Source organism: Oncorhynchus kisutch, unplaced genomic scaffold (assembly GCF_002021735.2).
Source record: "Oncorhynchus kisutch isolate 150728-3 unplaced genomic scaffold, Okis_V2 Okis03b-Okis08b_hom, whole genome shotgun sequence".
NCBI classification, from domain to species: Eukaryota; Metazoa; Chordata; class Actinopteri; order Salmoniformes; family Salmonidae; genus Oncorhynchus; species Oncorhynchus kisutch.
The window spans coordinates 7,817,966-7,834,589 of NW_022261980.1; positions in this window are offsets into that span (position 1 = coordinate 7,817,966).

Consider the following 16,624-nt stretch of genomic DNA (forward strand, 5'->3'; position numbering starts at 1 on the left):
GTGAGGGAACGTCCTGAGGAGTTCATCAAACCTAGAACCGATTGCTCAGTTTGGCCCGGGTGGTCTGTCTATAATACAGTGTGAGGGAACGTCCTGAGGAGTTCATCAAACCTAGAACCGATTGCTCAGTTTGGCCCGGGTGGTCTGTCTATAATACAGTGTGAGGGAACGTCCTGAGGAGTTCATCAAACCTAGAACCGATTGCTCAGTTTGGCCCGGGTGGTCTGTCTATAATACAGTGTGAGGGAACGTCCTGAGGAGTTCATCAAACCTAGAACCGATTGCTCAGTTTGGCCCGGGTGGTCTGTCTATAATACAGTGTGAGGGAACGTCCTGAGGAGTTCATCAAACCTAGAACCGATTGCTCAGTTTGGCCCGGGTGGTCTGTCTATAATACAGTGTGAGGGAACGTCCTGAGGAGTTCATCAAACCTAGAACCGATTGCTCAGTTTGGCCCGGGTGGTCTGTCTATAATACAGTGTGAGGGAACGTCCTGAGGAGTTCATCAAACCTAGAACCGATTGCTCAGTTTGGCCCGGGTGGTCTGTCTATAATACAGTGTGAGGGAACGTCCTGAGGAGTTCATCAAACCTAGAACCGATTGCTCAGTTTGGCCCGGGTGGTCTGTCTATAATACAGTGTGAGGGAACGTCCTGAGGAGTTCATCAAACCTAGAACCGATTGCTCAGTTTGGCCCGGGTGGTCTGTCTATAATACAGTGTGAGGGAACGTCCTGAGGAGTTCATCAAACCTAGAACCGATTGCTCAGTTTGGCCCGGGTGGTCTGTCTATAATACAGTGTGAGGGAACGTCCTGAGGAGTTCATCAAACCTAGAACCGATTGCTCAGTTTGGCCCGGGTGGTCTGTCTATAATACAGTGTGAGGGAACGTCCTGAGGAGTTCATCAAACCTAGAACCGATTGCTCAGTTTGGCCCGGGTGGTCTGTCTATAATACAGTGTGAGGGAACGTCCTGAGGAGTTCATCAAACCTAGAACCGATTGCTCAGTTTGGCCCGGGTGGTCTGTCTATAATACAGTGTGAGGGAACGTCCTGAGGAGTTCATCAAACCTAGAACCGATTGCTCAGTTTGGCCCGGGTGGTCTGTCTATAATACAGTGTGAGGGAACGTCCTGAGGAGTTCATCAAACCTAGAACCGATTGCTCAGTTTGGCCCGGGTGGTCTGTCTATAATACAGTGTGAGGGAACGTCCTGAGGAGTTCATCAAACCTAGAACCGATTGCTCAGTTTGGCCCGGGTGGTCTGTCTATAATACAGTGTGAGGGAACGTCCTGAGGAGTTCATCAAACCTAGAACCGATTGCTCAGTTTGGCCCGGGTGGTCTGTCTATAATACAGTGTGAGGGAACGTCCTGAGGAGTTCATCAAACCTAGAACCGATTGCTCAGTTTGGCCCGGGTGGTCTGTCTATAATACAGTGTGAGGGAACGTCCTGAGGAGTTCATCAAACCTAGAACCGATTGCTCAGTTTGGCCCGGGTGGTCTGTCTATAATACAGTGTGAGGGAACGTCCTGAGGAGTTCATCAAACCTAGAACCGATTGCTCAGTTTGGCCCGGGTGGTCTGTCTATAATACAGTGTGAGGGAACGTCCTGAGGAGTTCATCAAACCTAGAACCGATTGCTCAGTTTGGCCCGGGTGGTCTGTCTATAATACAGTGTGAGGGAACGTCCTGAGGAGTTCATCAAACCTAGAACCGATTGCTCAGTTTGGCCCGGGTGGTCTGTCTATAATACAGTGTGAGGGAACGTCCTGAGGAGTTCATCAAACCTAGAACCGATTGCTCAGTTTGGCCCGGGTGGTCTGTCTATAATACAGTGTGAGGGAACGTCCTGAGGAGTTCATCAAACCTAGAACCGATTGCTCAGTTTGGCCCGGGTGGTCTGTCTATAATACAGTGTGAGGGAACGTCCTGAGGAGTTCATCAAACCTAGAACCGATTGCTCAGTTTGGCCCGGGTGGTCTGTCTATAATACAGTGTGAGGGAACGTCCTGAGGAGTTCATCAAACCTAGAACCGATTGCTCAGTTTGGCCCGGGTGGTCTGTCTATAATACAGTGTGAGGGAACGTCCTGAGGAGTTCATCAAACCTAGAACCGATTGCTCAGTTTGGCCCGGGTGGTCTGTCTATAATACAGTGTGAGGGAACGTCCTGAGGAGTTCATCAAACCTAGAACCGATTGCTCAGTTTGGCCCGGGTGGTCTGTCTATAATACAGTGTGAGGGAACGTCCTGAGGAGTTCATCAAACCTAGAACCGATTGCTCAGTTTGGCCCGGGTGGTCTGTCTATAATACAGTGTGAGGGAACGTCCTGAGGAGTTCATCAAACCTAGAACCGATTGCTCAGTTTGGCCCGGGTGGTCTGTCTATAATACAGTGTGAGGGAACGTCCTGAGGAGTTCATCAAACCTAGAACCGATTGCTCAGTTTGGCCCGGGTGGTCTGTCTATAATACAGTGTGAGGGAACGTCCTGAGGAGTTCATCAAACCTAGAACCGATTGCTCAGTTTGGCCCGGGTGGTCTGTCTATAATACAGTGTGAGGGAACGTCCTGAGGAGTTCATCAAACCTAGAACCGATTGCTCAGTTTGGCCCGGGTGGTCTGTCTATAATACAGTGTGAGGGAACGTCCTGAGGAGTTCATCAAACCTAGAACCGATTGCTCAGTTTGGCCCGGGTGGTCTGTCTATAATACAGTGTGAGGGAACGTCCTGAGGAGTTCATCAAACCTAGAACCGATTGCTCAGTTTGGCCCGGGTGGTCTGTCTATAATACAGTGTGAGGGAACGTCCTGAGGAGTTCATCAAACCTAGAACCGATTGCTCAGTTTGGCCCGGGTGGTCTGTCTATAATACAGTGTGAGGGAACGTCCTGAGGAGTTCATCAAACCTAGAACCGATTGCTCAGTTTGGCCCGGGTGGTCTGTCTATAATACAGTGTGAGGGAACGTCCTGAGGAGTTCATCAAACCTAGAACCGATTGCTCAGTTTGGCCCGGGTGGTCTGTCTATAATACAGTGTGAGGGAACGTCCTGAGGAGTTCATCAAACCTAGAACCGATTGCTCAGTTTGGCCCGGGTGGTCTGTCTATAATACAGTGTGAGGGAACGTCCTGAGGAGTTCATCAAACCTAGAACCGATTGCTCAGTTTGGCCCGGGTGGTCTGTCTATAATACAGTGTGAGGGAACGTCCTGAGGAGTTCATCAAACCTAGAACCGATTGCTCAGTTTGGCCCGGGTGGTCTGTCTATAATACAGTGTGAGGGAACGTCCTGAGGAGTTCATCAAACCTAGAACCGATTGCTCAGTTTGGCCCGGGTGGTCTGTCTATAATACAGTGTGAGGGAACGTCCTGAGGAGTTCATCAAACCTAGAACCGATTGCTCAGTTTGGCCCGGGTGGTCTGTCTATAATACAGTGTGAGGGAACGTCCTGAGGAGTTCATCAAACCTAGAACCGATTGCTCAGTTTGGCCCGGGTGGTCTGTCTATAATACAGTGTGAGGGAACGTCCTGAGGAGTTCATCAAACCTAGAACCGATTGCTCAGTTTGGCCCGGGTGGTCTGTCTATAATACAGTGTGAGGGAACGTCCTGAGGAGTTCATCAAACCTAGAACCGATTGCTCAGTTTGGCCCGGGTGGTCTGTCTATAATACAGTGTGAGGGAACGTCCTGAGGAGTTCATCAAACCTAGAACCGATTGCTCAGTTTGGCCCGGGTGGTCTGTCTATAATACAGTGTGAGGGAACGTCCTGAGGAGTTCATCAAACCTAGAACCGATTGCTCAGTTTGGCCCGGGTGGTCTGTCTATAATACAGTGTGAGGGAACGTCCTGAGGAGTTCATCAAACCTAGAACCGATTGCTCAGTTTGGCCCGGGTGGTCTGTCTATAATACAGTGTGAGGGAACGTCCTGAGGAGTTCATCAAACCTAGAACCGATTGCTCAGTTTGGCCCGGGTGGTCTGTCTATAATACAGTGTGAGGGAACGTCCTGAGGAGTTCATCAAACCTAGAACCGATTGCTCAGTTTGGCCCGGGTGGTCTGTCTATAATACAGTGTGAGGGAACGTCCTGAGGAGTTCATCAAACCTAGAACCGATTGCTCAGTTTGGCCCGGGTGGTCTGTCTATAATACAGTGTGAGGGAACGTCCTGAGGAGTTCATCAAACCTAGAACCGATTGCTCAGTTTGGCCCGGGTGGTCTGTCTATAATACAGTGTGAGGGAACGTCCTGAGGAGTTCATCAAACCTAGAACCGATTGCTCAGTTTGGCCCGGGTGGTCTGTCTATAATACAGTGTGAGGGAACGTCCTGAGGAGTTCATCAAACCTAGAACCGATTGCTCAGTTTGGCCCGGGTGGTCTGTCTATAATACAGTGTGAGGGAACGTCCTGAGGAGTTCATCAAACCTAGAACCGATTGCTCAGTTTGGCCCGGGTGGTCTGTCTATAATACAGTGTGAGGGAACGTCCTGAGGAGTTCATCAAACCTAGAACCGATTGCTCAGTTTGGCCCGGGTGGTCTGTCTATAATACAGTGTGAGGGAACGTCCTGAGGAGTTCATCAAACCTAGAACCGATTGCTCAGTTTGGCCCGGGTGGTCTGTCTATAATACAGTGTGAGGGAACGTCCTGAGGAGTTCATCAAACCTAGAACCGATTGCTCAGTTTGGCCCGGGTGGTCTGTCTATAATACAGTGTGAGGGAACGTCCTGAGGAGTTCATCAAACCTAGAACCGATTGCTCAGTTTGGCCCGGGTGGTCTGTCTATAATACAGTGTGAGGGAACGTCCTGAGGAGTTCATCAAACCTAGAACCGATTGCTCAGTTTGGCCCGGGTGGTCTGTCTATAATACAGTGTGAGGGAACGTCCTGAGGAGTTCATCAAACCTAGAACCGATTGCTCAGTTTGGCCCGGGTGGTCTGTCTATAATACAGTGTGAGGGAACGTCCTGAGGAGTTCATCAAACCTAGAACCGATTGCTCAGTTTGGCCCGGGTGGTCTGTCTATAATACAGTGTGAGGGAACGTCCTGAGGAGTTCATCAAACCTAGAACCGATTGCTCAGTTTGGCCCGGGTGGTCTGTCTATAATACAGTGTGAGGGAACGTCCTGAGGAGTTCATCAAACCTAGAACCGATTGCTCAGTTTGGCCCGGGTGGTCTGTCTATAATACAGTGTGAGGGAACGTCCTGAGGAGTTCATCAAACCTAGAACCGATTGCTCAGTTTGGCCCGGGTGGTCTGTCTATAATACAGTGTGAGGGAACGTCCTGAGGAGTTCATCAAACCTAGAACCGATTGCTCAGTTTGGCCCGGGTGGTCTGTCTATAATACAGTGTGAGGGAACGTCCTGAGGAGTTCATCAAACCTAGAACCGATTGCTCAGTTTGGCCCGGGTGGTCTGTCTATAATACAGTGTGAGGGAACGTCCTGAGGAGTTCATCAAACCTAGAACCGATTGCTCAGTTTGGCCCGGGTGGTCTGTCTATAATACAGTGTGAGGGAACGTCCTGAGGAGTTCATCAAACCTAGAACCGATTGCTCAGTTTGGCCCGGGTGGTCTGTCTATAATACAGTGTGAGGGAACGTCCTGAGGAGTTCATCAAACCTAGAACCGATTGCTCAGTTTGGCCCGGGTGGTCTGTCTATAATACAGTGTGAGGGAACGTCCTGAGGAGTTCATCAAACCTAGAACCGATTGCTCCGTTTGGCCCGGGTGGTCTGTCTATAATACAGTGTGAGGGAACGTCCTGAGGAGTTCATCAAACCTAGAACCGATTGCTCAGTTTGGCCCGGGTGGTCTGTCTATAATACAGTGTGAGGGAACGTCCTGAGGAGTTCATCAAACCTAGAACCGATTGCTCAGTTTGGCCCGGGTGGTCTGTCTATAATACAGTGTGAGGGAACGTCCTGAGGAGTTCATCAAACCTAGAACCGATTGCTCAGTTTGGCCCGGGTGGTCTGTCTATAATACAGTGTGAGGGAACGTCCTGAGGAGTTCATCAAACCTAGAACCGATTGCTCAGTTTGGCCCGGGTGGTCTGTCTATAATACAGTGTGAGGGAACGTCCTGAGGAGTTCATCAAACCTAGAACCGATTGCTCAGTTTGGCCCGGGTGGTCTGTCTATAATACAGTGTGAGGGAACGTCCTGAGGAGTTCATCAAACCTAGAACCGATTGCTCAGTTTGGCCCGGGTGGTCTGTCTATAATACAGTGTGAGGGAACGTCCTGAGGAGTTCATCAAACCTAGAACCGATTGCTCAGTTTGGCCCGGGTGGTCTGTCTATAATACAGTGTGAGGGAACGTCCTGAGGAGTTCATCAAACCTAGAACCGATTGCTCAGTTTGGCCCGGGTGGTCTGTCTATAATACAGTGTGAGGGAACGTCCTGAGGAGTTCATCAAACCTAGAACCGATTGCTCAGTTTGGCCCGGGTGGTCTGTCTATAATACAGTGTGAGGGAACGTCCTGAGGAGTTCATCAAACCTAGAACCGATTGCTCAGTTTGGCCCGGGTGGTCTGTCTATAATACAGTGTGAGGGAACGTCCTGAGGAGTTCATCAAACCTAGAACCGATTGCTCAGTTTGGCCCGGGTGGTCTGTCTATAATACAGTGTGAGGGAACGTCCTGAGGAGTTCATCAAACCTAGAACCGATTGCTCAGTTTGGCCCGGGTGGTCTGTCTATAATACAGTGTGAGGGAACGTCCTGAGGAGTTCATCAAACCTAGAACCGATTGCTCAGTTTGGCCCGGGTGGTCTGTCTATAATACAGTGTGAGGGAACGTCCTGAGGAGTTCATCAAACCTAGAACCGATTGCTCAGTTTGGCCCGGGTGGTCTGTCTATAATACAGTGTGAGGGAACGTCCTGAGGAGTTCATCAAACCTAGAACCGATTGCTCAGTTTGGCCCGGGTGGTCTGTCTATAATACAGTGTGAGGGAACGTCCTGAGGAGTTCATCAAACCTAGAACCGATTGCTCAGTTTGGCCCGGGTGGTCTGTCTATAATACAGTGTGAGGGAACGTCCTGAGGAGTTCATCAAACCTAGAACCGATTGCTCAGTTTGGCCCGGGTGGTCTGTCTATAATACAGTGTGAGGGAACGTCCTGAGGAGTTCATCAAACCTAGAACCGATTGCTCAGTTTGGCCCGGGTGGTCTGTCTATAATACAGTGTGAGGGAACGTCCTGAGGAGTTCATCAAACCTAGAACCGATTGCTCAGTTTGGCCCGGGTGGTCTGTCTATAATACAGTGTGAGGGAACGTCCTGAGGAGTTCATCAAACCTAGAACCGATTGCTCAGTTTGGCCCGGGTGGTCTGTCTATAATACAGTGTGAGGGAACGTCCTGAGGAGTTCATCAAACCTAGAACCGATTGCTCAGTTTGGCCCGGGTGGTCTGTCTATAATACAGTGTGAGGGAACGTCCTGAGGAGTTCATCAAACCTAGAACCGATTGCTCAGTTTGGCCCGGGTGGTCTGTCTATAATACAGTGTGAGGGAACGTCCTGAGGAGTTCATCAAACCTAGAACCGATTGCTCAGTTTGGCCCGGGTGGTCTGTCTATAATACAGTGTGAGGGAACGTCCTGAGGAGTTCATCAAACCTAGAACCGATTGCTCAGTTTGGCCCGGGTGGTCTGTCTATAATACAGTGTGAGGGAACGTCCTGAGGAGTTCATCAAACCTAGAACCGATTGCTCAGTTTGGCCCGGGTGGTCTGTCTATAATACAGTGTGAGGGAACGTCCTGAGGAGTTCATCAAACCTAGAACCGATTGCTCAGTTTGGCCCGGGTGGTCTGTCTATAATACAGTGTGAGGGAACGTCCTGAGGAGTTCATCAAACCTAGAACCGATTGCTCAGTTTGGCCCGGGTGGTCTGTCTATAATACAGTGTGAGGGAACGTCCTGAGGAGTTCATCAAACCTAGAACCGATTGCTCAGTTTGGCCCGGGTGGTCTGTCTATAATACAGTGTGAGGGAACGTCCTGAGGAGTTCATCAAACCTAGAACCGATTGCTCAGTTTGGCCCGGGTGGTCTGTCTATAATACAGTGTGAGGGAACGTCCTGAGGAGTTCATCAAACCTAGAACCGATTGCTCAGTTTGGCCCGGGTGGTCTGTCTATAATACAGTGTGAGGGAACGTCCTGAGGAGTTCATCAAACCTAGAACCGATTGCTCAGTTTGGCCCGGGTGGTCTGTCTATAATACAGTGTGAGGGAACGTCCTGAGGAGTTCATCAAACCTAGAACCGATTGCTCAGTTTGGCCCGGGTGGTCTGTCTATAATACAGTGTGAGGGAACGTCCTGAGGAGTTCATCAAACCTAGAACCGATTGCTCAGTTTGGCCCGGGTGGTCTGTCTATAATACAGTGTGAGGGAACGTCCTGAGGAGTTCATCAAACCTAGAACCGATTGCTCAGTTTGGCCCGGGTGGTCTGTCTATAATACAGTGTGAGGGAACGTCCTGAGGAGTTCATCAAACCTAGAACCGATTGCTCAGTTTGGCCCGGGTGGTCTGTCTATAATACAGTGTGAGGGAACGTCCTGAGGAGTTCATCAAACCTAGAACCGATTGCTCAGTTTGGCCCGGGTGGTCTGTCTATAATACAGTGTGAGGGAACGTCCTGAGGAGTTCATCAAACCTAGAACCGATTGCTCAGTTTGGCCCGGGTGGTCTGTCTATAATACAGTGTGAGGGAACGTCCTGAGGAGTTCATCAAACCTAGAACCGATTGCTCAGTTTGGCCCGGGTGGTCTGTCTATAATACAGTGTGAGGGAACGTCCTGAGGAGTTCATCAAACCTAGAACCGATTGCTCAGTTTGGCCCGGGTGGTCTGTCTATAATACAGTGTGAGGGAACGTCCTGAGGAGTTCATCAAACCTAGAACCGATTGCTCAGTTTGGCCCGGGTGGTCTGTCTATAATACAGTGTGAGGGAACGTCCTGAGGAGTTCATCAAACCTAGAACCGATTGCTCAGTTTGGCCCGGGTGGTCTGTCTATAATACAGTGTGAGGGAACGTCCTGAGGAGTTCATCAAACCTAGAACCGATTGCTCAGTTTGGCCCGGGTGGTCTGTCTATAATACAGTGTGAGGGAACGTCCTGAGGAGTTCATCAAACCTAGAACCGATTGCTCAGTTTGGCCCGGGTGGTCTGTCTATAATACAGTGTGAGGGAACGTCCTGAGGAGTTCATCAAACCTAGAACCGATTGCTCAGTTTGGCCCGGGTGGTCTGTCTATAATACAGTGTGAGGGAACGTCCTGAGGAGTTCATCAAACCTAGAACCGATTGCTCAGTTTGGCCCGGGTGGTCTGTCTATAATACAGTGTGAGGGAACGTCCTGAGGAGTTCATCAAACCTAGAACCGATTGCTCAGTTTGGCCCGGGTGGTCTGTCTATAATACAGTGTGAGGGAACGTCCTGAGGAGTTCATCAAACCTAGAACCGATTGCTCAGTTTGGCCCGGGTGGTCTGTCTATAATACAGTGTGAGGGAACGTCCTGAGGAGTTCATCAAACCTAGAACCGATTGCTCAGTTTGGCCCGGGTGGTCTGTCTATAATACAGTGTGAGGGAACGTCCTGAGGAGTTCATCAAACCTAGAACCGATTGCTCAGTTTGGCCCGGGTGGTCTGTCTATAATACAGTGTGAGGGAACGTCCTGAGGAGTTCATCAAACCTAGAACCGATTGCTCAGTTTGGCCCGGGTGGTCTGTCTATAATACAGTGTGAGGGAACGTCCTGAGGAGTTCATCAAACCTAGAACCGATTGCTCAGTTTGGCCCGGGTGGTCTGTCTATAATACAGTGTGAGGGAACGTCCTGAGGAGTTCATCAAACCTAGAACCGATTGCTCAGTTTGGCCCGGGTGGTCTGTCTATAATACAGTGTGAGGGAACGTCCTGAGGAGTTCATCAAACCTAGAACCGATTGCTCAGTTTGGCCCGGGTGGCCAGCTCTTGGAAGAGTCTTGGTGGTTCCAAACTTCTTCCATTTAAGAATGCTGGAGGCCACTGTGTTCTTGTGGAACTTCAGTGGTGCAGAAATGTTTTGGTACCCTTCCCAAGATCTGTGCCTTGGCTCAATCCTGTCATCTCGCCACTCTACGGACAATTACTTTGACCTCATGGGTTGGTTTTTGCTCTGACATGCACTATCAACTGTTGGACCTTATATAGACAGGTGTGTGCCTTTCCAAATCATATCCAATCAATTGAATTTACCACAGATGGACTCCAATCAAGTTGTAGAAACATCTCAAGGATGATCAATGGAAACAGGATGCACCTGAGCTCAATTTCGAGTCTCATAGCAAAAGGTCTGAATTCTTATGTAAATAAGGTATTTCTGTTTTTTATTTTTAATGGATGTGAAAAAATTATAAAAAGCTGGTTTTGCTTTGTCATTGTGGGGTATTGTGTGTAGATTGATGAGGGGAAAAATAATTGAATCAATTTTACAATGAGGCTGTAATGTAACAACATGTGAAAAAAGTCAAGGGGTCTGAATACTTTCTGAAGGCACTGTTTGTCTATTCTCTCCTAAGCATGGATTTGTTCTGGTTGGTCAGTCCAAATTGTTAAAGGGGCAATCAGCAGTTGAAAAAAGTCTGAGGGATGAGGATGGAGAAATGTAACCACCTATAGACAGAGCTATGGATGAAAGGACTGATCATCTATGATATCAAAATTATAGTTTTAAACAAGTTGAGGCTACAGTGTTTGTTTACATTTTCATTGTTGGGTTTTGATGGGGTGTAACAGTTGAACTAAGCGCATGAGGCATTTATACGTTTTTTTTTTCAAGAATCAATGGGTACATAAAATGAATGTATTTATCCAAACATTGATGTAGGACCTGCCGACTGCCCCTTTAAGGATTGTTGTAAAGAGCTGGTTGTGGCAGCTGACAAGTTGTGGAAAATGTTCAACAGGACGTATTTGGACAGTGCTTTTCTTGTTGTAGTGTCCTTACTACAACACCAGGAATGTGTTTCGGTGTATCACTGATGTCCTTACTACAACACCAGGAATGTGTTTCGGTGTATCACTGATGTCCTTACTACAACACCAGGAATGTGTATCACTGATGTCCTTACTACAACACCAGGAATGTGTATCACTGATGTCCTTACTACAACACCAGGAATGTGTTTCGGTGTATCACTGATGTCCTTACTACAACACCAGGAATGTGTTTTGGTGTTTCACTGATGTCCTTACTACAACACCAGGAATGTGTTTTGGTGTATCACTGATGTCCTTACTACAACACCAGGAATGTGCTTTGGTGTATCACTGATGTCCTTACTACAACACCAGGAATGTGTTTGGTGTATCACTGATGTCCTTACTACAACACCAGGAATGTGTTTCGGGGTATCACTGATGTCCTTACTACAACACCAGGAATGTGTTTTGGTGTATCACTGATGTCCTTACTACAACACCAGGAATGTGTTTTGGTGTATCACTGATGTCCTTTCTACAACACCAGGAATGTGTTTGTTGTATCACTGATGTCCTTACTACAACACCAGGAATGTGTTTCGGTGTATCACTGATGTCCTTACTACAACACCAGGAATGTGTTTCGGTGTATCACTGACCGGTCCTTCTGTCCCTCCCTGACACCTCTGGCTCACATTAAGATGAATACCTTTGTATTATGTATTGTGTTTATTGTGGATGCAGGTTGCTGTTGTGTTTCGTTGTGATGTAATTGCTTTAAGCCTGTTTGGACCTCAGGAAGAGTAGCGGCTGCCTTGGCTCTAAATCCCAAAGCCATGTCACTACACATCACCAGTGGCACAAGACAATTTTCTGGCCCCCCAGTAGTTTCTACAATACATACAAATAGATGTGTTGCAGTATAAAGGATGTACACATGCTTTGTTATTAAACACCAGTTAAATACACTGAACATTTAGTATTTGTCATGTTTTTGAAACTTTAAATTGTTTTTACATGGTGAAAAAATAAAAGGACAGCATTTCCACCACAATTCAAGAATGAATCACCACAATAACTAAATTGTTAAGCATTTGAACTATGGGGAAATGGAACAGTAATACCATTTAATAGATCAGACCTGTAGAGAACTTCTCCTAATAAATAATGTTTTTCATACTGCAGACTTCACAGCCAAGACAGAAATGATACTCCATCATATTGTGGTTGTTGTACCGTATCTAAGAACAGTACTGTATGTTCATTCACCTTGATACCATTGAACTATTGAAACCTGCTGACACAGTGCATCTATTCTACAGTGCATCTATTCTACAATGCATCTATTCTACAGTGTATCTATTCTACAGTGCATCTATTCTACAGTGTATCTATTCTACAGTGTATCTATTCTACAGTGCATCTATTCTACAGTGCATCTATTCTACAGTGTATCTATTCTACAGTGCATCTATTCTACAATGCATCTATTCTACAGTGTATCTATTCTACAGTGCATCTATTCTACAGTGTATCTATTCTACAGTGCATCTATTCTACAGTGCATCTATTCTACAATGCATCTATTCTACAGTGTATCTATTCTACAATGCATCTATTCTACAGTGTATCTATTCTACAGTGCATCTATTCTACAGTGTATCTATTCTACAGTGCATCTATTCTACAGTGCATCTATTCTACAGTGCATCTATTCTACAGTGCATCTACTCTACAGTGCATCTATTCTACAGTGCATCTATTCTACAGTGCATCTATTCTACAGTGCATCTATTCTACAGTGTATCTATTCTACAGTGCATCTATTCTACAGTGCATCTATTCTACAGTGCATCTATTCTACAGTGCATCTATTCTACAGTGCATCTATTCTACAGTGCATCTATTCTACAGTGCATCTATTCTACAGTGTATCTATTCTACAGTGCATCTATTCTACAGTGCATCTATTCTACAGTGCATCTATTCTACAGTGCATCTATTCTACAGTGCATCTATTCTACAGTGCATCTATTCTACAATGCATCTATTCTACAGTGCATCTATTCTACAGTGCATCTACTCTACAGTGCATCTATTCTACAGTGCATCTATTCTACAGTGCATCTATTCTACAGTGCATCTATTCTACAGTGCATCTATTCTACAATGCATCTATTCTACTGTGTATCTATTCTACAGTGCATCTATTCTACAGTGCATCTATTCTACAGTGTATCTATTCTACAGTGCATCTATTCTACAATGCATCTATTCTACAGTGTATCTATTCTACAGTGCATCTATTCTACAGTGCATCTATTCTACAGTGCATCTATTCTACAGTGCATCTACTCTACAGTGCATCTATTCTACAGTGCATCTATTCTACAGTGCATCTATTCTACAGTGCATCTATTATACAGTGCATCTACTCTACAGTGCATCTATTCTACAGTGCATCTATTCTACAGTGCATCTATTCTACAGTGCATCTATTCTACAGTGCATCTATTCAAGAGTGCATCTATTCTACAGTACATCTATTCTACAGTGCATCTATTCTACAGTGCATCTATTCTACAGTGCATCTATTCTACAGTGCACAGATCAGCTGGAGAAGTAGAGCTGTTGGCCGTGAGGCTAAATCATCAGCTGACATTTAATTAATCTAACGAGAGTTAGGCTGTCGGCAAAACATCACAATATGTACAACAGAACCGTGATATTCAGTGTGATCCCAAAACATCTCCTTCACCAAATCTAGTGCCTAGGGCTCTGTTCCGGTTCGTTGGAAAATGATGCTCCCCTCACGTCCAATATTAAACTGCTGCATGCTTGAAGCAGACGGATGTAAAACTCCTCATACCGGCTGTATTTCTGCCTGCTTGAACGGCGAATAGCTCTGATACACTTTAAAACATGAAATTACTCCGGGAATCGAACGTCTCTCAAAGGATGCACACATACGACATAACACTCGAAATGGGTGAAAAGCACAGGAAATTTCAAATGCACATCAAATCAACAGCGTAGTGTTTGGATTCAGTCTTGTGTTAGGTGAACTGTTGTGTCCTCACCTTTAGTCTATTAATGTTCCCATAATCTTCAAACTGTTCCCTTTTCATTGTTACCATGGTTATGCTTTCCATATTTATTCTGTAAGAAACATTTCAATGTAGACCTATCCATATAGGCCAATTCCCACGAGTGCAAGGGTTTAGTTCATTGTTATACTGTACCTTAGAGAACTTTGATATGAATGCAGCATGAGACTAGATGCTCTACCTGGTGGTAACGAGATGAGGACAAACACGTTGAAACAAAACAGAGAAGTGCCATCTTGTTTATGTTCAGGGACCAGGAATCAGGTTGCCTATGCGTTTTAAAACTGCAATATCCTACGAGCTAAAACCTAAAGGCAATTTACTGCAAAACAGTTTAAGGTGGTTTTTATATATAGCCTTACATGACAACCCACCATCACTTAGTTCCCAAAGTCAGACAAGATATTACCCTACAGACCAGACCATTAAAGTCTCACTTCAAATCTCCCTGAAAAGACTTAACAGATTTCACAGATTTACTGTGAAAAGCAATGCTCAGGGATGAAAACCAGTGCTTGGGGCGATGCTTTAGGCTACAATATATCAACACATAAAGGCCCCTAGGAAAACTGATGGAAGAAGACAAGAACACAAGAGGGGAGAGAGAGAGATGGAGAGAGAGAGCTATGGAGAGAGATGGTGAGAGAGAGATGGAGAGAGAGAGCTATGGAGAGAGATGGAGAGAGAGAGATGGAGAGAGAGAGCTAGAGAGAGAGAGCTAGAGAGAGAGAGAGACAGTGGTTATGGTCATTGGGTCCCATTATGATGTCTTTCCTGTTACCTTGGAGATTATCATTTGCCATGTAATGTACTAATTTTGTCAGTGAGGGGCGCTGTTTCTCTTCTCTCTTCTCTTCTTCTGAAAGTATTCATACCCCTTTATTCATTTTTTTCACTCATCTACCAATAGGTGCCCTTCTTTGCGAGGCAAAGTGGTCTTTGTGGTTGAATCAGTTTTTGAAATTCACTGCTTGATCGAGGGACCTTACAGATAATTGTATGTGTAGGGTACAGAGATGAGGTAATCATATTTTTAAAATGTATTAAACACTATATTACTGCACACAGAGTGAGTCCATGCAACTTGTGACTTGTTAAGCACATTTTTACTTGCCATAACAAAGGGATTGAGTACTTCTTGACTCAAGACGATGCAGCTTTTCATTTTTTATTAATTTGTAACCATTTCTAAAAACATTATTCCACTTTGACATTATGAGGTATTGTGTGTAGGTCAGTGACACAATCTCAATATAATCCATTCTTAACACAACAAGATGTGGAAAAAGTCAAGGGGTGTGAACCCTTTCTGAAGGTAGTGTAGGTCTCCTACTACAACTTATTGTAATGCCAGGAACCCACTGGGCACAGACGTCAATTCAACGTCTATTCCACGTAGGGTTCAACGTAACTTCATTTTAATGACGTGGAAACAACGTTGATTCAACCAGTGTGTCCCCAGTGGGGATGGCCTGCTATGTTACCGCAGGCTTGATAAGTTATGATACCAATGGAGAAATCTTCTATGACAGAGTACCTATTTGTTCTAAACTAGTGGAGTGGTTGCTTTGGTGTGAATGGTGTTTCTACTTCTGGTTCTTTCATTAACTGAATGTGATAACAATTAAGTTAAGTTACGGTACAATCATACACATGATCATTTGCAACGTAGAACTCTCAAATTGCTTTTGCGTTGTTAAAAGATGACAACAACCTGCTCGAGTTTTACATAACACACTGAGGACAAGGTAATTAGTAGTATTAAGTTCCATAGATGTATTTTTACATTTAAGTGATAATAGGCTACATGCATACTTGAAAAACAAGTCACAAGCACAATAGACAGGCCTTAGACACAGCAAAATATTACTGATTACTTTACATCTTCAGAGACACAAAGCCATTCAGTTTCATATTTTTAGTTGTTGTTATGGCTGTATTGTAATTGTGCTCTACTGGCAGCAGAATCATTTCCAAAGCAACAAAACAACAATCACTTTGTCTGAGCACCAAATTGAACCCAGCTCTTCCAAGCAATCTCATGTGGCTTCATGGCAGTTTAAAATGATGGAATTGATTGAACTTGGCTTGAAGGGAGACACCCACTTCTAGGGCTCTATATTTATTTGAGGCTGTGTACAGTGTACCTACAGACCCTTCCTATTGGTAATCAAGTCCATCGGAAGACTGGCGGGATCAGAATGAGACTGGCATTGGTCCGGTTCTGAGTGACTGATCCGTATTCCAGAGAGCTTCAGAGTGGGACACCATGCCCTCAGGCTGAGATAAAGACAACCAGCAACTGCGCCATTGTGGAGCTTCTCTAATGAAATTAGTTTCTGTGAACAGTGTAGCCTGGCAATCACCCGAGGGCAAATACAATCTGCATTCATTTGTCTACACTCAATAGACAATAAAATCTACTTTTCTTTCCTCTGCATCCCTCTAATTGTTAGCAGATCCTGTCACGAGCTTTACGTAGCATTTTGAAACCAGATGTGTTCTGTAGTTGATTGTATCAGCCACATCTTTCAACA